This window comes from Temnothorax nylanderi, unplaced genomic scaffold, assembly GCF_030848795.1.
Source record: "Temnothorax nylanderi isolate EJ_2023f unplaced genomic scaffold, tnyl_v1.0 TNYL_tig0058_pilon, whole genome shotgun sequence".
NCBI lineage: Eukaryota > Metazoa > Arthropoda > Insecta > Hymenoptera > Formicidae > Temnothorax > Temnothorax nylanderi.
The window spans coordinates 204,527-228,250 of NW_027249120.1; the positions used below are offsets into that span (position 1 = coordinate 204,527).

Here is a 23,724-nt window from a genome sequence, read left to right on the forward strand (position 1 = left end):
TATCATTAATATGTGTAGGGGATATAAAATATAAAATATACATTTTCCACAGCATGGAGTGTACCAAATAATTTATAATACTATAATATTATGTATTCTTTACCTCTGTCCCTATAAAAGTATTAAAAAAAATACTTCTCTTAATAAAATTGTAAAACATCGGAGCATGCTAGTAGTTATAATATCGTTTCATGTTGACATCATCTTTTGACAAAAATTTCACGTGTGAGATATTTGCGGTAATTCGAATTACATCTCGAATTACATATATTAGAACATCTGATTAATCTTTTCTTTTTAGATTACTATATTTTACAGTTAATATACGCATGTGTATAAATTGCACTTTGATGTTCCTTTTAAAAGTTAAAGTGAATGAAAGATCACGCGTAAAAATTGAGAAAGTTTCGGTGTATTAGGGCGCTTAGCAAATTTCTATTGCCGGAGAAGTTGAAATTTATCTATCCTCACCTCCGTTGAGTAAGGTCGAAGACGGGCCGAAGGCGTGCAGCACGCCATTTCGTTGAATCTCCCGACAGATGGGCAGAGCGGCGGCGAAGCCCGGCGCGGCGTTCAGGCCGAGGCGATTTGTGCGTTTGAGGCCGTGACGCGCGCCATGCTGCCTTTCCCACGTGGGGAGTCATGAGGCGTAAACAAACTCGCCCCCGGTGGCGGAGGGACGCCATCTTGGTGAAGTTCTGTCCGGAAACATTTACAATTCACTCAACTTACCTTACCGAAACTCGGCCAAGCGCCGATAAATCTCGTGCGCGGGCGCGAAGCGGCGCGGCGCGCATATCCTGCGACGCGACGCCGGGGCTGCGTACCATAAATTCGCGGCAGTCCGCGGAGTTTCACTGACGTGTATGTTACGGGTTTTTCGCCAGCTCCGACACACCTTCGACAGCTCCACCGAGAACCAAGGCGATTCTCAATCCCGGCGACTTTTTTCCCTATAACATATATAAACGTTTCGATTAGTTACCGGAAATTGCTTTCAGCGAAGATCTATCATTCACTTAATTACACAGAAAATTTAGCGTGCGACTCAAATAGAAAGAATAATTTATTCCAATTTTTATTATATTTATAATTTTCCTGTAATTAGAGAATTTTTCTAGTAAGCTTGTTAGTGCATCATATTGACAACGCGATTCTAATGTTATAAACGAAAAATAGAATTATTTAAATCATTCCAATGTAATAAATCAGATTTTTGTGTTGATATGAAAAGTTATGCGTTAATGGGACTTAGAATATTTATGAAGAGAAAAAGAGAGAGTATACGCAAGAAATAAATATTTAAATTCCATATCTGTTTTAGATACAACTCTTAATTCCTGTATCTCTTTTCTGTTAATTATTACAACAAAACGCGATATATTTTTTTCAAAACTGGACAAACTCCCGGTTATTTAATACTTACTTTCCTACTAATTTACGCAATTGCAACAAAGATGCACTTCTACGAGCCAATGTATTTTTTAAATTCTGATAAGTGCCAATCAATTTATCTAAGCCGGAAACGAATGTGAAAATTTTTAACCATGCGAAACGATAAAGCCGTCAGCGAAAGTAGACGCGTACAGGTTAAAAAAATAACAAAATATAGCCCGGCGAGCTATGAAGCGGCTAATTTCTCCATTTAATTTACGACGTTCCGGTGAAAGGATCTATAAAATACACTGATTCCTACGAATCGATCTGCCGGGTATCGATCGCGCGATCACGCTGTGCTCTCGATAGGTCCAGGAATCTAATTAGCAGTATATTATGGAGAAACGATCATCACCCGGTCGTATTCTTGTCATTGGATTTATTTTATTTTATGCCAAGCGTTCTCAGTATATCAAGAGCTATGCAAAACAAAAGTTTCTAACCGTAGTTAGAGATAAAGATGAAAATAAATGTATTATTTATCTGACTGTTATTGTATAGTGCTCTGTGATGTCGAAACTATTTATTACTTATTTACAATATTTCTTGATTAATAACATTTCAATAAATAATGGCTGCATTAATTAAGCGATTGTGGAAAGAAATGTGTTCTGCGCTTCTTAAACAAAATCTGATCCGTAGAAAGATACTCTGTCACTTGTTATACTGCTATATATTTGTGTGTATGGTAATACTAGTTTTAGCACACATGTAAGCTATTATTAGTCTATTATTGGACTATATAGTCTGTTTATCGAACTTATATTTATATTTGTAATCACTACAACTTCCTCGTGGTGCTCCTGAAAATTAAACGATTCGGTGTACTGTATTATTAACAATTAAATCAATTTTTAAACGCAATTTTCTAAACCGCTTGCTAGATCCTTGCGAAGAAGGCCAGGTTATATATATACACAACGTTTACTAACATTCGCATTCGATGCAACAGGTGCAGCCTCGATGCATCCTTCGGGCCTCCATGCCCGAAATTTGCATTACCAGTATTTCGTCGTGTCTTCACATCGGCTTGTTGCGTGAAAAAAATCGGCACCCCGCAAAAAGTAATGCAACGGAAAGAAAAGAAAATATTTAACAGATTTTATTTTCTCCAAAGATCTTATTCTATCTGTCGAGCGCGACATTGAATTTCTCGATTTCGGCGTTTTCTAAACGCTTGCTGGGATAATAATCCCGCGAATTCTTCGACTTCACTGATAAAAAAAAAGATGCATACTCGCGCTTCTCTTGGATATTTTCTTAGAATGCAATTCCTTTTGGAATTGCATAGTTGAAGGCAGCGGTTACATGGCACAGTGTTCTCGCCACAACGATGCTTATCACGAATAGCGAAATCGGGATAAATGGAAATGGAAATGGAAATGATTGATTTGCCGACAGACGCGTCTTATTTATTCAATACCAAAGTCTTCGGACTCCAATTATATTTAGAGCGTCTCGTTGTCGCTCTCATTTCTCTCCTCTTTTTCTTTCTCTGTTGCTCGCGCAGGAGAAAAATCGATTTTTCACCGTTCCTGAAAAAGCAACGCTATTGTATTAGAATTAAAAGACCTACGAGACATATCGATCCGTGCGAAGCGAACCAATCTCTGAAATCTTGTCGGTGGTCTAGACTCAAAGTTCACGTCTCTTCCTTTGTAATTTTAATGAGACGCATTCCTATCCCTGACTCACCACATGAATAAAATAAGCATTTCCGAATTAATCTTCACCCATTATGTCCTTGATTGGACACTGCTGACGACTTTTCATCATCAGTCTCTGAAATCTGGAAATTCAAAATCCGCAACGAAAGCTATCGACACATTTTAAATTATAATTATATGGCTGTATAATGTATTTTAAAATTTATTTAACTTTGTTGCAATTTTATTTAATTTTAAAATCAAAATTTATAGTCATAATTTTCTTATTTAAAAGGTAATAAATATAACTTCGTATTCAAGCATCCACTAAAGCGTTTATTTCTTATACTTGTATGTTTTATGACCTAGTCACGCTGTAAGCTCTGTGCATTATATAATTCTGTGTGATTTCGCTATCTGTAACTTAGGTAAAAATTTTAATAGAAAAATAATGACAATTTTATATATGTGTGGTAAAATGCTACACTGGCTTATATGGCTATATTTTAAACAAATGTTACTAAGATTAATTCCGCTAAGACCTATAAATTCATACGAACACAAATCATTTAATACTTCAACGATCTGCAATAATGTATCGTAATAGATGTACCGCAAAAACCAATAAGTTGAAAATATCTTCAAATAATCACTCTCATAGAATTTTTATCAAATAATCACTTTTATGATCTTGTAAAATTCTATATTAATCTTTGTTGTATTAATATTATAAAATGTTTCTAAAAAAAGATATTTTATGATACAAAACCAACAAAATTTTCGATTTAATGAGTAACAAACAAATGTCTGGGAAAATATCAAGAGAACAAAAACTATGGCATGATATTTTCAATCTAGTCAAATGATCTGCATATGTTAACTAAATGATTACGCCTGGAGCGTTTGCACACAAAGGACGATAAAAATAAACGTCCGCGTCGCCGATACATGGCAACGTCCTCGAAAATTTTCGTGCCAGGAAATTACGGAGAGCACGGAGGATTCTCTCCACGAAAACATTTTCGGCAAAAAGTTTTCCCGAGTTGATTCGCGGAAAACGCATCGCTTTTTCACATTGCATTTACCTGAAGTGAGACCCGTGTCGTTAAAGTTTCATGGCAAGGCCCGGTTGTGGAAACGCTTGGAATCGTGCGTCCTCGTCCCGAGAAGAAATTCCAGGATCCTACTACCAGCGATCCTACTAAAAATCGACGACCCATGGCGAACGCCTATTGCGCAAAACTTTCACCTCAAACAATGTCGGCGCATTTTTTAGATCCTATATGGACCACCCTTATACTGCTGCTATAAATCCTTCAATCCGATGAAAAAGCAACACATCGCTCAGTCACACAAGTTTCTTTGCATGACCCAGAAAGAAACGATAATTTACACAGGCCAAAACGAAAAACCTTTTTCTTCAGAAGGTATTTTGACTGGAATGTCTGACTAGTCTGCACACATTAAACACACATTGAGATACAGAAATTACTGTTATTAATATTTTAATAAATTCGAATAACGCAATCGATATATTATTGAAGAAAATGAAATGCAATTTATGTATCAATTCCATCGTTTATTTTTGTCTGAGTTATATTTACAAATTATATATAACAGTAATAAATAGAGAACAGGTTGTTTTTTCCAGTAATCTTTATATAATTCTGATATCTAATTTTTTCATTATTTCTAATTTAAATGGAGATATAAAGAATGATATGGTTGCAAAGACAAACATTATTTTTAGAATAATGTCGTCTAAAAGTTATTGAAAGTTAACAGATCTACAATAATCAATGTGCGTTCCAAATTTGTTCACATAATTTCTGTTCACACTGCACATTTGATTCGAGCGTGGCGATGCTGTATATGGATATCTACAAAAATGTTTTATACGTGAAAGCAGTCTATGGCTGAAATAAGTTAGTATGTTTCAGCAAGGGAGTTAAGTATAATTAAGGTTAACGTGTATTTATCCACTTTGCAGCGGATGAAAGCTAAACAGACGGCCCCTATATGTTCAAGATATGATCAATTTTATAGTACTTTCTGTGTAATTCAACGTTGGCATTAATTGTATGAAAGTCGATGGACACGTCCAACATGATCTTCATAAAATAATCTCGCGCGATTTAATTATAGCTGTAGCATATTTTATATACTTGCTGAATTTTTTTTTAATTGAAATTTCGTGACCAAGCAGATACGATAGATAAGAACAGCATGCGAGATATCTTATTAAATTTTATTAGGACATTCAAGCGCTAATGTTTTGAATTCCTCTATAAGAGGTATAAGTTAAGATTACTGTGAAATAGAGGTACATAAATTTAATGATCGAGCTTAATATTACACCGTGATAGATACACATAAAATATCCTTGTATAAAAGAATTTTATGTTGTACAATAAAGTGAATGAATAATCTCAATGCGATAATGAGTTGATACGTAATAACTCTAGATAAAACTGGACGTAGTAATGGACCGAGGAACGAAATGATCTTTTTTTTTTTTTTGCGAGAGACGAATGTGCCGTTAGATGCGCTTCGGTTACCGTTGCAATCATACACTTTTGTAAGCGCTGGCAGAAGCTGGTTCTCGGGATTTTTGCGGAAAAGAAACGATGACGAATGGAAGAGCTATCGTTCGGCAGAAATATTAAAGACGTATCCGCGTGTGAAACGGTTCGACGCTTAGATTTCCGCGTTATTCCCATAGATCAAGCGCGGAGTCAGCTTTCTAATCGGCTCCCATTATTTCCGGTGATCATGATTTACACGCAATGCCGCATCGACGGGCGAGTACACCGAATGCAGTGTATCTCGAGATAAATGAGACTTCGCTCAAGAAGCCCCGTGTGTTTTTCACTTTGCAATCTTCGACCGGCGACGATATCTCGCGACTAACATTTGAGTTCGCTCGCGTATGCAAATCGTAAGTATGATCGATGGTGGCCACTAAAGGATTCATGCGGCAGAAACAGATACTTTACAATTTTCATTGCGCCGTCATACAGACTCGGGTCATCTGGTACACGTGTACTTAAACCGCGCGTCGGTTATCACGAATCTACGACGAGCAATTGACAAACTGATGTGTCTCAAATCGCATTTGTACGTTATGCAAATTTTGCCAGGCCAATTATCCTCAGGAATGGGGGAAGGTATTCTTATTTTAGAAGAGCTATTATCACACGTTCATGTATTTAAAGTACGGCAATATTCTTTTATACTGACAAGGACTAAGCCGCGTAAAAAATTATTCGATAATATATCAAAGGCACATTTTTCATGAGAAAAAATTACTGCACGATAAAAAGTTTTCTGAATTGTACGATTCTCTCCGATTGAAAGGCGTCCGACTGTAAGACGCTATTTCGAGTAATGTCCGCGCGAGGAGAGAATTTCCGATCCCGAGGGCACCGAGGCTCGTTTCGCGCTCTTTTGCAAGGATGACACGACGTTGTAATCGGTGATGTGAGGCCGGCTGTCGCGGATGTTCGTCGTCGATATCTCCGTTTGAGACGAGTCATTTAACGGCGCGACGCTTCTCGACGCTTCTCGCAACGTGCGAAGGGACACGGGCGCTTCCTCGCACCCTATTTTCGAAACTCGTAAAACTCCGCCGTTTTCGTATCCGACCGATCCGTCTCCCGATTTACACTCTGCCGCGTCGCCCGTCACCACCACCGTTGACGACGCGGACGCTGATGTCGCGCCGCGTCGCGCGCCTTCTCCGCTGTATCTCTTTCTCTCTCTTTCTCTCCCCGTTCTCTTTTCCCTCTCTTTCTTTCGTTTTAAGCGGCTCTAATAAATTAGCCGTAGAAAAAGACGGCCCCGTGACAGATGCTCGATGGCTGCCATAAAGGAGCTGCTGGCGACGCTCGCGGGTGGTGGCGAGCACACATCAAAGCGCATCCGCGCGGCCTCATGCCGATCTGTACCGGCATATCCCATAGTTTTATGTTTACCGAGTGATTTGTTGCCCCTCGCCATTCGACTGACGAGTGCGTCGCGAGAAGCGCGCTCATCGTCGAGGGAGAACACGCCGAAATAAATGCGCCGTTCTTATAATAGAGAAAGGCGAAACAGCTTCGAATTTTCTTCAAGAAACACGATAAATCTGGCTAAATAATATCCGCAGCTTTAAAGTTACGTTCGACCCGTCACACGTTGGGAATATTCAAGTCAAAGCCTGGCCAATCCGACGTACGATATACGCTCCATCATTGTGCCGGATTTCACTATATTTCAGTCAAATCAATGCAATGATGAGAAATTATGACTTTTCTACGTACTAGTTTAGTGGTAATTTACTGGTATCATTAAATTCACGGTAATTAATTGTTAACTCCCCAGTGGGCGCATAAAAATTTAAAACTTAAAAGGTCGCGTGGGGTATAAATTACACCCCACATTATTTGTGCTATAAATATAAAAACCAATTATAATTTTTTATTTTCTGTTTAATACTATTTATTGTTGCACATGTCTTAAAGTATATTAACAGATTGAAACTTTAATTTTAATGTTCTTTCGATAATAATCGCTTTTGTATTGAAACGAGTTCAGAACACTTATTTTTTACGCGCTGTTGTGGGATGTAAAATACATCCCACGCGCTCACTGGAGGGTTAAAATATTTATTCGCAATGCTTAATTTCTTGCACTTCAGGAAACAGAATTTTACGTTAATACCGCCCGACTGGAATACGACGCGATTTAACTAAGGGGCAGATCGCGCGAGCGGACTCTCCGACTTAAATGTAACGCGCGCCTTCTCCGTGATTTTAATTGGCTGTAAATAAGGAACCGAATTGCACCGCGGCGTGATCACGAGTATACGGGAGAGATCGGAATTCGTGTCGTGCCCGCGCGCGACGCCGAAGTGGCGGTGACGGTCGGTGGGTACCGAGTACCGACGCTGAAACGTCGGTCTGTTATTATCGCGCATAATGCATTGTTAGGACGCATTAATAATGTATCAGAATCGCCAGTGGTGCTACGTTGTCGCAGCAAATGTATTTTCCAACACACGCGAGTGTTTCAATGCGATTGATGTGGCGCGAATTGTTTCGTATTAAATGTATTAAAATTATAATATCCAAGAATGAAGATACGCTCTTATCGTGCAATTCATATAATATAACGTACTATTTACCGTCGATTTTATAATTAGGTTAATTTGTAATCGTGTTAATTTGTGTAAAAACTGTTTTCGTCGATTTCCTTCAATCGGGCAATCTCATTTATTTTTAATAAAGTAAAGCGTTAGCGTCCTTTATTAAAAAGTCCTTCGGTGTCCATCGATTCGAAAGATCCGCGCGACCCATGCCGCGCGATACACGTTGAAAGCAAACGTTATCCACTCCTTCGAGCTGCGAACGACTGCGTTGATCACCGGACGAGAATGGTTCTCTCGCGTAAGAGTTGACAAGCCGCGCCACTCGAAAACGAACCACCGTTCGAGGCACGCCGGCAGAGGCACGCTTAAGTGACTTTCGGTGTTTGGCCTTTGCACGCGGCGAGAGCCTTTTGCCTTCGCGACAAGTCCCGCGGCGCAGCCGGCTGCGGAAGAAGTAGATGGAAGGTGATGGTGTGCCGGTGGTGCGTTGCTTCTCTCTCTCTCTCTCACTCTCCTCCTCTTTCTCTTTCCTCGAGCGATCCCACCCTCTCTCCTTCCCTCCCTCCTTCGCGGCCCGCGTGCCACCCTCCGTGCGCCGCGTACCACGTATAATTCAACGCTACCAGCAGATAGCTAAATCACAACGACAAACCGGCGGTAAATGCGCGAAACGAAGCTCGCCGTCCGCAAGATACGCTACGAACTAGAAAGCGACTCCGGGCTGCGTTTCGTGTTTATTATTCTCCCGGAGTTTGGATAGAATTTAAAGAGCTGGATTTAAAACCTTAAAAATGATTTAAGATCTAAAAATAGCGCAACAGAGACACGTGCACAGGAAATACTGCGTGAAATGTAGTGCCATCTATAGTAGCTCTTGCAACGAGCGAGCAAAGACTCAGTCAACAGTCAAAGTCGTGTAGAGTGTCCGAACAGAGGTTGCGGCGTATTCTCTAACAAAGTCTTTTTGCCAAACTAGACAGTTCGTTACTCTTGTCAGCCTCTCGTGATAAAAATGATACAACAAAAAATTAAAACTTCAAATTTTTTTAACAGAAAAGTTTATAATACGATAAATTAAAAGATGCTCCAGCAATGTAATTTGCTTAAGTATTTAAAGATACATCATATGCTTAAGTATTATAGATGCGTCGAAAAGTTCATATGAAAGGTGCCAAGTTTGCATGATTAAAATACCCGGACACGCCGCTAGTAATGCGCGAGACAAGGCTCGTTCAGGTGAGGTTCAGGGGGTGACGGAAAAGAGAGCACGACCAAGAGCGTAGTGGTGGGAAGAAGGAAGGCGGAGGGACCGGCCAGTCGCGGGAGCGACGGAGATGAGGGAGGAGGCGGCGAGCCGCCGCACATCGGTGGCTTCCGCGAGATGAACTTCACAGACGGGTAGACGCACGGTCAGCATGCACGCACACCGCCACTAACAATAAGTCGCCGTATCCGACAAAGCGGAGATCCTGGGCATTCTCCTTCCCCCCGGGTGAACACCTTCTCGGGGTGATCGCGTCTGACATTCGCCCCAAAACCTCGCGCGAGTCCTCCAAGGATGCACGCAACGTCGACTGGACGAAACTCGGAATTTCTCTCGCCGATCTATTTTAATGAAAGATATTTTACGAAGGAACCATTGGAGCGTTTTCGTGATATCACTGTAGGGGAGATGAATCAGGAGAATTTGCGAGACGTAATCGTTCTTATTTATATAACACAACATAGTGTTTATAAATAAGGATGATTTTTATACACATACAAACTTTCTCTCTCCAAACAGAGAGAATTAAGTTTCAATCAATACAATGTTTATTATATCTTTTCGTGAAACTACACGTGGATGATAAGAGTATACTTTCACGAAGATTCCATATGAATATATAAAAACTGCATTTTAATGAGCTTTAAAGCGCATTAAGCAAGAGGGTGAATCCGCGCAAATGTGAACATGACATGTAATAGTAGGCTTTAGCAGGAAACAACATAGGAGGCTTGAGACTGAAGAGCTTACTTCCAAAACGTTTTAAATCCACTTTGGAAAAAAAAAAGAAAAAACGGAGACGTTACACGTTACAAAGTTTTCTACGGCTTACTTTTTAACCATTTCAAACACAAAGCGGCTCTGTTTGATCTTTATTCCTCAAAAACCTAAAACAATGATATGCATGTTTCTTGAGCTCGTCCAGTATTTTTCGCCCAAGTTCATGCGAAACTGTTAAGTAATTAAAGGTTGATAGCGATATCGGAAATCCTCGTCGAAAACCCTCATCGATGTCTTCTTGCTGAAGGAAGATCCACCTAGCCCTGCTTTGGCAGAGAAGCATTTTCATCGAGAAAGAGAATGAGAGTGAGAGAGAGGTAGAGAGAAAGAGAGAGAAGACGAAGGAACGCGCAGCCAAAACCCGTAAACGTGAACCCCTACGGGGAGTCCGAGGGGTGAAATGCCTCGCGCGTAAAGTACTCCCCACTCACGCACGCACACAGACGCGCTGTCACGTACAAGGTGTGCTTGAGAATTTTCAGAACGGATTAAAAGAAACAATGGTTTAAGTTTAATCAATTTTTTTCTAATTTTATTTATATTATGATAAAATATATTTAGGATATTAATGCACTTGTTAAAAGCGTATGGTTTTAATTGATACCAAAAGCAGATAATTACACGAGATATAAATCAAAGGACAATTATCAAATCGTTATCAAATGATATATGGAATTTTAAACGCGACAGAAAAGTCCTGATATCTTGAAAACTCTCATCCCTTGATTTTTGCTTAATTGATTCTTGACCGTATAGCAAGAGAAATATCGCGAAGCAAATCGAAAGGTTGGACACATTTTTTATTAATATGCAGCGAGAGATAAGTAAAATTCTACAAGGGTTGAGCTGAATAAACAAGCGGAACGATCGGCAGACCATGTCCATCCGTATTGTATCTCGTCCAAGCGAACTCGGCGCAACTTTTCTGACACCTTGTACACGCGCGTGTGCACGACACGCGTGTTGCAGCAACATCGACGGCACGGCCGCGGCGACGGCCGAGCTGTTCGGCCGCGTATACGTACAATCTAGATACTGTTTCGCGGCGAGGAGGCCCCGAAGGGGAAGTAAGCAGTATCTCTCGCGCGCCCCTCCGTCTCTCCGCCACCCTCCTACGGGGGGCGACCCACCACCCCACCGGCTCGCTTCTCCAGAAGCCGTTAGGCGAAAGAGGGGCGACGCGCGAGAGTGCGGGAAGACGAGAGAGGGGGCCTTCTCCGTCCGTCCGTCTCGTCTCGACTCGTCTCGCGTGACGGCCTCGTCAGCCGTCAGCCAAGCTCCGTCCGGATCGATACGCCTGCCACCCTTACGACCCCAACTTCCTCCACCTTCTACTGCGAAAAGCAATGCACCTACCGCTGCCCCCCCCCCCGCTCCCGCTTTCGCCATCTCCAACCCCGTCCTCCTCCTTCTCCCCCGCACCGATGCTCTCACCTCCTCCGCGCGAGAGCTTTCTCTCCCTCGCCGCTCTTCCTCCTCTCGCTCTGGCTGCTGCCTCCTGCCAGCGCGCGCTGAGTCTAGTTGAGTCGAGTTGAGCCACCGGCCGGGTCAGAAGACGTCTGCTGCCCGGGCGAGCGACAGCTACCCCCCGTCCCCCCCGGGGACCGACCCCTCCTCGCCGTCCCGAACCCCTCGGGTTCGGCCACCCAAACACCCCCATTTTACCACCCTCTCCTCCTCGTCCACCTTCGACCAACCGAGTACCCACCGCCTTTACCCCGTAACCCCCCGCGGCCGTCCTCCACGACTCCATTCTACCGCGACGTGCCGCGAGATGGACAGCCTCGCCTCCACGTCGAATCCGCACTACACACATACACATACACTTACACGTACACATATACACGGTATGGAGGCATACTCGCGTATACGCGCACACATCCGCGCGTGTATCGCGGAGACTCCGTCTCGTATTCCGTTTTGGTGTTGGTGAACCGCTACCGACGTTTTCTACGACCACCTTCCTCCCTCCCTCCTCCCCCCGTTCAACCCCTCATCGTTTCCCTTCCTACGAACGCGCGTATCTCGAGTCCGCACTTTTCGTGAGTACTCCCTCGGTATCGAGCGGACTCTTTTTCTTTCTCTGTTTCTCTCTCTCTCTCTCTCTCTCTCTCTCTCTCTCTCTCTCTCTCTCTCTCTCTCTCTCTCTCTCTCTCTCTCTCTCTCTCTCTCTTTCTCTCTCCGGCGCAACGCTGCCGGAAACCATCGCCGCGTCATCGGTGCTACGGCCCGGATGGACAATGGGTTCAATGGACTATTACGGTCGTCTACTTTTCGTGAACCGAGACGTCGTTGACGCACCATGTTTCTTCGCGTTGCCTTTTTTAGAACTCGCGTAAATGCGCGGCTCACGAATTGCCGTCCTTTCGCAAGCACAGAGGCGAATGATCGAGAATATCCGGTTAATTTTTTTCTCACATCGCCTTCTATTACTTTTGCACCTACTGGGTTGCTAGCAGAAATTGGACACGATCGCACGTCGCGAGAACCTGCACGTACACGCACATAACACATATACAATATTTACTCGATATCTAAATTTCGCTAATGTTTATAAACTACCCTGTTTTAATTTATATACAAAAGTTTGGAATAATATATTCTATATAAAATTTTATTTTCTGTAAAGAAATGTTTCTTAGAAACATTTCTAAAGAAGTTAATTTATGTTTTTTGATTAAAAGTTAAATATGATACGTGTATTTGTCGAACGTGATAGAGAAATAAGAAGCGCCAGTGTATAATTAGCGTGAACGCAACACGGAATCCTATACCTCAGAATAGGATTCTATTTAAGTAAAGTTTAAATTATACAATATTATATTTTAACCACACATGTAAATTATGGTACGCTCTGCTCGCGTGTATTAAATCCATATCTCAATTAAAGTCTTTGCTTTCGATCACACACACAGTACCTAATAGGGTAACATTTAACGATCATGATACCTCCTACGTTTCTTTTCCTTCCCTTTAATATACCCCAAGCATGTGAAGATTTCATAAAGTGCGGCTGGTAATGAAAGTATTAAATTCACATTTGCAACCGAGTCTACTTTTGATGTGCCAGAATATTATAATTCTTCATTAAACGTGCACTTCCGCGTTTTTATTATCGCGGTATCATTTATGCTCAGCGAACCACTATTATTTCCAGATACGATCTATTTCCATACCTCTACTTGCGCTAATGTTTAAGTAATGCTCGAGGCGCAACGCACGGCGAATATAACTCGACAATGGTGGAGGGGTGGGGGGAGGAGGGATAAGTTAAAAGTAGGAAACGGCGGAAGGTAAATTCTTTCTTTTATCGCCAACGTACGATCGTTGAGGAAAATGTGGAAAAGCATATGGGTCAAAGGAATAGGTAACGACTGAAAGAAGAGATGAGAGTTGATTGGGGAGCGCTCTAATATTCATATAGAAAACGCGCGCCGGCGATAATTGTTATTCTGCTCTGTAAGTAATAACCGAAGCAACATTGCCTTCATTTACGTAAGCAATCGGTTTCGTTAAATAAAATCGTAAACATGTCGAATGTATGAAACGTGAACGCACATCGAGCACAACATTGTTATATTTTGATATGTCCATAAGCCTTTACATTCGTTAAATAAAATTATAAACACACGACGTGTATCGCTCGTATCGCGAAATGGTGTTTTATATTCCATATATATTTATATGTTTTATATGTATTTATATGTTTTATATGTACCATAAACAGCACGATTGATTGTCCGATATGTCGGACGGGGAAGACAAATAAAACGTTGGCAAAGTTCATTTCAATGCCTCGTGATTTCAAAGCGGGGAAATTGTGGATGGAAAATATTTGCGAAAATGTGAAGGTGAATAGACTTTTCGCGATCCGTGCATTAAGCAAATGCGATTATTACCGCGGGCTCATAATCGCGCTGGCGTTTCTCGAGACAATGTATGCGACGATGCCAGCTCTTCGCTAGAAGTAATTAAAATTATTCCAACTTTTTTTCTACCCTTTTTTTTTCTTCTTTTGCTCTTGTAATATTGAAACCGCATCGTTAGGAGGCACGATTTCCTACCTTCGATTTCTTTCCTGTCGAGCACCTCTTCTGTGCAAAGACAAAGATCCCCGATAATGAATCATTAGTAGTCGAGAGTCAATCGAAGATTAATTAATCGTTCGGATTCGAGAGCCAATTAAAGTTTCCTCGACAACAAACCCAGCCGGTCGCAGCTACTGGACGGTATAATGCGTCCCCCGTATAGATTCTCGCTTGTGTTTCTCACTTCATTCCTTCGTTTCCGGTTCGCGTTCGCGCGAATTCATAATGACGCCGAGCTTAATACCGGCAATTAAGATCCTTCGATCTCCAACTCCCAATATCTTCGGCGAAGATTTGCGTTTATGATCTATGCGTCAATGCAAAATGCTTTTTATTTTATTGACTTCCTGTTGGATTATCGGGCTGCGACTTATTAAATACATTATCACTTATAAACTAATCCATAATTTTATAACATACGATGTATGCTTGCCTAACTGCCTATCTCATTAATTATTCAATATCGATTATCACGGAGTACGATCGAGCTGGCTGAAAGATAACACGCATTCTGCCAAACTTGCCAAACTTGTGCTTCGTTTCTCACGCAAGAAGCGAACGGCCGCGCGGAGTTGAGGATTCGCCTTGCCGGCTGCTTTCCCAGGCGTGCGAAATATAGGCAGTGATAAAAAAAAAGAAAGAAAATATTGCACGACGAATTCAGCCGACAATGAGATTTGGCCGCGAGCTTCGGAGAGAGAGGTCGCGATGCGATGAAGCGAGGCGAGAGAGAGAGAGAGAGAGAGAGAGAGAGAGAGAGAGAAAGACGGTCGCGGACAGACGATTCACACGCGGCGTGAAAAGAGAGAAGTGGCGCGAAGAGTGGAGAACATATTTGGCACGCTGACAGTTCGGCGCACTTGTCGCTCTTTCTGCCAGAGAGGCAAGGTGGCGGCGTCGGTGGCGGCGGCGGCAGCGGCGGCGAAGAGGAGGAGGTTGATCGCGAACGGGATATACGCGGGATAGGGGGTGACGAGGACACGGCCAGCGATTGACAGTGACGCGGGGCGACGTTGCGCGCTTAGCCAGCGCACATGTAAGCGTGTCCGAGGCGTGTAACGATGACGGTCGCGCAGACACCGCCAATCAATCAGCTCATTACACCAATTCAATCGACGTCGTCGTCGACCCTGACGTCGCCGGCCGACCGCTCGATAATCGTCGCGTCGCGTTTGCCTCTTCTCGTACCCCCAGTGATTCTCCTCGTTGCTTTCCGGCTTGAATTTATCGCTAATCGTCGTGCTGCGCTTAAATAAGGATTGCGCGAATCGACAATAACCAGCTTACATGAACGCAGTTTTCGGTATTATGCTTAGATGACCATACAAATGTATACTCATTCCAGGTTTTTTAGAATTTGTTGTTCATCTCAATGACATGAGTTTATTATGAATGGAAATAAATCGATCGTTGGCTATTTGCATTTAACATTGATTGTCGCTTTTGCATATATTAGTAGAAATATTCTTATTTTAGTCTCGCTATAAACGCATTCGCCAGTCGCTCATATGATGCAGGAAAGAGAGAGAAAGTAACGTGCGATTTTTTGCTGGTAATCGGCGATATCTCGTTCACCAACGGTATTCCAAAAGTTGAGCAACCAAGTCCCGAGATTAATAACGCTCCCAGTCTTGAGATATAACCGATCGATCTGCGTTCCACGCCGACGCGCACGTCTAAATCTAATATTGTTTAAAAGTACCGCCAGCGCGGCGCAGCAATAAATACCTATCACCCGCGTTCGGTAATTAATAACCGTACCGTCCGCATTCAAAAGCCACCGAGTGCCGTACAGGTTCGAAACACGGTCGAAACCGGGGAGAGGTCAGCCGGAACGCCCGTGTGATCCTCCGTAGCTGGGTATCCACTTCTTCTCTCTCTCTCTCTTTCTCTCTCTTCTTTTTTTTCCTTTCCCCGCCATGACATACGCTGAAAATTATTGCCGTCGTCCGCGCTGTCCCGTCGCCCTCCTACCCCAGCCTCGCCAACCCTCCCTCCCGCATGCCCTCTTTCCCCTGTTCCCCACCGATCTTCTTGCGCCCCGTGGACGAGTCGGAGGCGATCCCGGCCTCCCGCGATACGGCACTGACGCCATCGTAGAGATGGGTGCCAGAGCTATCTAAGGGGTGATTTCTAATTTATGAGACTGGGGCGATGTGATGAACAGACGTCATAAAGCATGTCGCGCCCCGCGTCTGCAGCCTGCCATACGCCCTCTCTCTCCCTCCCTCCCGCCCCCCCCCTTTTCACCCTCCCTCCGGTCGCCCTCTGGCCTCCCTGTCTCCTGACGCCAACGGTGCTCCTCGCCCTCGACCATCCCTGTTATCGCTGCACCTCCGAGCTCGCCCCTCGGTCCCCCGTAGTCCTCTTCTACCTTCCAGCGAAACCTTCCTTCCAACGACCGACACCCCCGTCCCGTGATTTGTGGCCTCTCGAATTCTCCTCGCGAGCTCTTCTCCTTCGCGAAACTTGAATTCCCTGCTTCTCGCCTCTTCCACCGTCCACCTCTCTTCGTCAACGTTTACGATCGGACGTCCATCCGGGGGGACTCGACCGAATCCTTTCCATCGAATGAATTCTTTTTTTTTCCTCGGACGGACAATGCCGTAGATTCTCTTCCGGCGATGGCAGTCCGATGTGGTGATAATAAGCAGTGAGATTCCAAAGAATATCTCCCTGATTTTTGTACGCGATTGATCAAGTTACGAATATGTACGATTGATGTTACAAATAATATTGCAATATTTAACACATCAGCTTAATGTGAAACCTACCAAAGAGATACAATATTTTTCGAGCGTATTGTAATTTACAGATGACATCTTGTAAAAAAATTATCTTTGTTGTTATTATTATTCGTAATTTCTCATTATATATTATAAAATAATATTTAGCTGAAAACAGTTAAGTATTTGCGGCCATAAGCCATTTGCATTCCTCTTTAGAAAATACGCAATTGTACGATTCTATAATAAATCGATTAATACCTAATTGTTCGTTAAATTTACTTAATTAAATTTTCTTTAAAAATAACTCGTTAGAACGATCGCATTTGATCCAAATCGTCGGCGATGAGAGCCAAAAAAAGTATCCCGTGCCACACAGATATTTTTTTATGTCTCGTTGCTGAAGCTCCTATTTTTCAAGAATAGTATACCTTTTCAGTGAGCGTCAGACGTCGCGCCAATTTTCACCTTAATTTCCTGCTGGTACGCGAAACGGGATATATTTGCAGGATGACCTTAATATCCGCGTCTGGATATACCGGTGTATCATTGCGCCTGTCCGTCACAATTAACCTGTGATCGAGTGCTACTCTCTCAATCTTGTATATCAATGATCAGTAAGAGATCTCACAGACACATCTCTCTCCATATCTTTCGCGATGTAACTATTTTCTCTCGCGTTCGAAAGAGATTTGAACCAGATACGAGTATATTAAATCATCTGCACGTGATGATATTATTATTCAGAAGAGCGCGACGGCGCGAACTTTTATAAAAATATCAATCCCACACGCTTGATAGAAGATATTTATAACAATTCCATAACAACGCAACAAACGCGGCTACTAGTGAAATAAAAACGTCACGCACACGTAGGTATATATTATAATATATTGTGATGTAAGATTTTAATAAGCAATATATAATCAAGTTTAAATATTAAAATTAACGTTAAGTTTAATTTTTAAATTAACGTAGAGCGTAAAGCTAACATATAACATCATATGTATGCAATTTATCAAGTTATCATGCGTTAAATATATTTCATAAATATTACTTGTATATACTATTACTTTTCTTTATTGATTTCATCCGGTGTTTTCTTAGTACTTTTTAAAATTATCTGTGATGAATATATATTTATAGTATAGAGCTAAATCCATCGCAGACAAGACCGTACAGCGTCCTATTATTCTGAAAGGTTACATGCATTATTTCGCGAACGATCATTGCTGACTGCCATCTAGACAGACTGCCAATAATACTCGGTCTCGATTAACTACTAACGCGGAGCCAATTTGAGAAAAATCGAAGCCAGACGTAGCAACAAGATATAAGTAGTAAATTGTCATAGTTTTAGATCGGACTAGTCTAAAACTAGAAGTCTAAAGTCTTATAAATAATATACATATGTCATGCTGCTTGTTAATATCGAAAAAAAAAAGGTATATTCGACGAGATTTATTTTATTTACAATCTATTTACCATTCCTTGGAACTTTAAATCAACCAGTATCAATGTATTTTCAGCCCTTTCTTCTTTTTCCGAAGAAAATATATTATGAATAGATATTAAAATTTTCACACTTGAAGTTCTTGTATTGTTCAATTTCTGTATTTTAAAGAACGTGCCGTCTGCATTCATCGATCTATCGGCGAAAATAGAGATGCACACCAACAAAATTGTGCATATATATAGCATAATGCAGTCTAAGGCACACACACAAACATGTACGAGCTATTTTTTTTTTAATAGAAAACACAAACTGCAGTCTCGAAAAATGTACTGTTTTTGTGTGATCATCTTTTTTCCTCATAACAAAATGTGCATGTTACACCGCTCGCACATGTATAAGAAATTTGTTGTAATTTCCAACAGATAAATATTGAGTCATACAGGGCAGTCACATACATACACGCAATAAATCGTACATAACCGGCGAAGTAATTTTTTTGTGTGAGAAGACAAATAAATATGAAATACATTCTTTTTATGGTTCAGAGTCCTCGAGAAGGATAATTTCGAGCAGAAGCTGTTTATCGTTAAGTCAGATCTAGCAGTGATTTAACGTTGAATATTCTTGTTCGCGTTTGATTGACGCCTACGTATCGCGTACGGGTTCACGAGACCTACTTCAATCTGTACGAGGACGCGAATCGATGGATGCGCGGCGCCGACAAGTCGAAGAAGAAACGGAAACACGACGTAAGGAGCAGCGGCGGCGCGGCGCGCGCCGGCTTCGTTCAAGTCACGGCGCCGCACCTGGCGCGACTTTATGCCCGCGAAAATCTGCCGAGTAATCGGCTCTAACATGGCCGTAACATCGTGCAAATTGTCGTGCTATATACCGCGCGCCGGTGCCGGCCACTCGAGACGCGATGAAACGATCACGATCAGATCGAGCAGGCAGGCGGGTAGGCAGGCAGGCAGGCGGGCAGGCAGGTATCATCGAGGCAGGTAGTCGTCGGCACGACGCGACGGTGGGGTAAGAGGAGCCGCGGGCGGGAAGACGTTCCCGGGGGACGAGGGGGGGGGGGAGGAAACGGTTTGAAACGTGCGGCGCGGCCCACGGAACCTTTGTGAAAAATCGTGTTATAACCCTAATTTAATTTTATGGCCGGCATTACGGCGGATTGTGTTGTATATCGGGACCCGGGCATAATGGCCGTATATGACCGCGTATAATAATGGTGAAAGAGCGAGCGAGAAAGCAGAACGAGGGGAGCGTGCGAACGGACGGATAGAGAGAGAGAGAGAGGGAGAGGAGAGAAAGAGAGCGAGAATTGGCGACGAGAAAGGGGGTAGGAAAGGGGGGTAATAATCAGTTGTAACGCGAACCGTCGTAAACCGCAAAACAACGAGAATCGAAAGAGGGTGTAGAAGAGAAAGAAAAAGGAAACGCGCAACCGAACGGCGGCGACGGCGGCGGTGGCCGCTGTAGCGGGGGATAAGGGGGGGGGGGATTGTATGTTTATATTTAAGGGGTTGGTGGCGGGGGGAGAGAGTATCATTATCTCGAAAATAGACGGAGGACGGTGGGACTTTTTCGTCCATCCCGCTCCCCCATGAGGACACGGATCTTCGGCAACGTGACTGCCGAAAATCGGTGTTCTCAATACGCTCGACGCGAACTGACCGGCCGTTATAATTATGCCGGTGTGACGTCACGACAGTGCGCCTAATTTCACGCTGCGAAGATACCACCGCGCGTAATTTACTCGCGTCCTGCGAAATCGAAACTTTCGAAACCCGCTATGTTACATAGCGTCACTTCTTCTCAACAGGCAAAAAGACACGAGAAACGCGGAGCAGGCGCGACACGATCTCGCGCTAACGTAACGCGACTACGGTACACACGACCAAAATTTGCGCGGAAAGAGCGCGGGGAGCGGGGCGAGAACGTCCCTTCCAGGAAAGTCGGGCGAATTAATCGAGAATCATAACCGACCGCGTCTACCAAAGAGAACAGCGCTCCGAAGCGTTCACTTCTACTCCTCGAGTTTATTTTCGACAAATAAAGAGAAACGATTGCGACTCACTTTGCGTATCGTCCTGCCAGTCCAGCCAGAATGCCTCAAGTCCGCCATTTGCAGTGACCGAATAGATAGACTGCGTTGCCGCCTCCTCCGATCGTCGCAAGACGGCCAAGACGCATTAATCGCGATCGCCTGGACCATCAGTGCACTCGAAACGACCGCCCGTCGCTCGATTCGACACTCCCGACACTCGTTCGCACGCGAAATTCACATCCGGCGGATAAAAAGACGCGAGAAACACTGAGCGGTCGCGATACGCCGTCGCTCGGACCCGCTACGCGATCGGAGTAATCGGACTGAATATAGCCGTTAAAAATCAAAGTGAGAGGGGAGGTAAGATGCGTTCGTCAAGCGTTCACGCTGCGAGCGGCGCTTCGCGGGCCTATCAACGATCGCGCGCGACTCCCAAATTCACTTGCGTGTGAAACGGAAATTTTCAAAAATTCACTGTACGCAACGACGACAGATACGTTGCTCCGACGCGAAATTCACTCTCGGCGAGCGAGGGGACGCGGATCGCCTTCGAATAACCGCAAGAGTATACTGTAAAACGTAAGCAGTAAGCAGCTATTGACCAATCACAGTCGATTATTCTTGAATTGTGAAAATCTTATTAGTCAATAGCTTACTGCTTACGTTTTACAGCACGCTCTTGCGGCTATTGTAGACGAGCCATTAAATCCGTTGTGTCTATGACTCTATGCGATAAGTCAATTAAATCGCTCGCGTCGCTCGATTCCGACACTTTTCCGGCTTCTCCTTCTTCTTCCTATATAATAGCACTCGTTTTCAAGACGAAGACGATACGGCCAGGACACTTTCGGCACTCATTCGCACACAAGCACAAGATTCACGATCGAGGGTGACGAGGGTTTAGAGAACGCGAAAAACGCGGAGCGGACTGAATACACCGACACAGCCCCGAATTCGCACTAATACTGACCGCGACAATATGGCAATAGGAAAAATTCGGCGAGTAGGGGAGTAGTGGAGTGGGGAGAGTACGCCGCGTCGAGCGTCGCGCGAGGCGAGGCTCTTCCAAGAAAAGCCTTAAAAAACGTAAACAACCTCGGGCGACATTACGCAGCCAATAAACGGTAGCAGAGCGACCGCGACGCGACGGTTCGCGAGCTAAGCAAGTCCCGTTCACGATTTCTCCGAAATAATAGGTAAACGGACAGTGTTTCTCGACTGTTCTCGACGCGGCGACGAGTGCGATGAGCAGGAACACAAATCGTGTGATTCGTGGCTAATATCAGCGAGTCGATATGCCGCTCTCGCGTGAGTAACACGATATTCATACGCGCAGTGTTTTAATATTATGCGAAAATGTGAGTTAATCCGTTTTAAATAAAGCGTTATTTCGACCCAGCTGCATACATATATAACTCATCTTTCGAGAAGTTTTGCGAGTTTCCTCGTTTTCGCGTAATATCGCTCGTATTTATGAAACCGGCGCCGGTCACGGCGTGAGCGCTTGACGAACGCACCTCCCCCCCCCCACCCCTCTCCTTTCGATTTTTAACGGCTGTATTCGCAGTCGTCCGATCGCGTAGCGCGCGGGTCGGGGTCGGGGAGACGGCGGATCGCGACCGCTCCGTGTTTCTCGCGTCTTTTTATCCGCCGAATGTGAATCTCGCGAGTGAACGAGTGTCGGGAGTGTCGAATCGAGCGACGGGCGATCGTCTCGAGTGCACTGATGGTCCAGGCGATCGCGATTAATGGGTCTTGCGACATTCGGAGGCGGCGGCAACGCAGTCTACCTGTTCGGGTCATTGCATATGGCGGACTTGAGGCATTCTGGCTGCTGGACTGGCAGGACGATACGCAAAGTGAGTCGCAATCGTTTCTCTTTATTTGTCGAAAATGAACTTGGCGTATATAAATAAACGCTTCGGAGTGCTGTATTTTTTGGTAGACGGTAGACGCGGTCGGTTATGATTGTCGATTATTTCGCCCGGCTTGTCTGAAAGGGACGTTCTCGCCCCGCTTCCCGCACTTTTCCCATTTTTTTGTTGTGTATACCGTAGTCGCGTTACGTTAGCGCGAGATCGTGTCGCGCCTGCTCCGCGTTTTTCGTGTCTTTTTGCCTGTTGAGAAGAAGTGACGCTATGTAACATAGCGGATTTCGAAAGTTTCGATTTCGCAGGACGCGAGTGAATTACGCGCGCGCGCGCGCGCGCGGGCGGGGAGGCATCCTTCGCCGCGTCGCAGCGTGAAATTAGGCGCACTGACGTGACGTCACACGGAACTATGACGGCCGGTCAGTTTGCGTGGAGCACAGTGATATCAGAATGGAGTCGTAGCTTCTCGGCAACATGAAGGCTGACAGGTACGGCGTGTTTGGTGTGCCGAGAAGAAGCCGCTCCATTCTCACGTCACTGCCCCCCCGAGTCCGCGTTTCGACTCGCGTCGCGGTCCCCCTCGATAGCCGTCAAACGTGACTTTACGTGACCACTTGGCGCCACCAATCGTAAAGCCTCTCTCTCGCCAATCAAGCCGCAAACTCGACCTGTTCGGCGGTACACTAACTTCCGTCTCTCTTTCTCGCGAGCTATACGTATAAATTATAATTATACACTCGGAACACGAGGCTTGAACAAGTAGACCACCTTTTTCTACCTATCTTTTTTTGTTATCTCGGCGTACGCAAGCTATCTGTCTTCCTTCCTCTTGCTGCCTCTCTCGATCTTATCTCTATCTCGATTCGTGTAAACGGGTCTTTTTGGAAATGCTTTTATCATTCTGCTTGTCAAATGATGAGCTATCAATGAATAATTGTTAAATTCTTATTTATATCATTATTACACATTATCATTTATTCAACGTAACTGGCATCGATTCTTTTCGATTTTTAACGACAATAGACAATTATTATTTTTTAATGAAGAGGTAAAAATTTAATTGAAGGAGAAATTTTTTAATTTTATACGAATAATTAAATAAATAAAATTTGTAATATTACGAATGTAAGAAAAGTGAAGAGATGCCGCTTATTAATGTATTTATTATTTATGTCGTGCAATCTTTTTCAATCTACGTTTTTCTATATCTATTCATTATCGTATCGTCACGTCTTCCTACTTTTATTTCCGTCATTATTTTTACATTTTATAGTC

At 43.6% G+C, this 23,724-nt stretch overlaps 2 protein-coding genes across 5 annotated transcripts in view; one reads left to right on the plus strand and one right to left on the minus strand.

Annotated features, from left to right (window-relative positions):
- Positions 1-21,194, minus strand: part of LOC139773157 (uncharacterized) — a 68,480-nt gene extending 47,286 nt beyond the window's left edge. Inside the window, exons 1-3 of one of the 3 annotated variants that reach the window (XM_071707423.1) lie at positions 20,609-21,194; positions 828-953; positions 472-698 (exon numbers count right to left, since the gene is read on the minus strand). The gene's annotated coding sequence lies outside the window, so the exon portion shown is untranslated. Of the gene's footprint in view, positions 1-471; positions 1,241-20,608 lie in introns of those variants that run through there. The other 2 variants (XM_071707424.1, XM_071707425.1) reach the window with 2 other exon arrangements.
- The window catches only part of Tio (zinc finger domain-containing protein tiptop), a 150,222-nt gene that overhangs the window by 3,044 nt on the left and 123,454 nt on the right, over positions 1-23,724 (plus strand). The window lies entirely within an intron of this gene.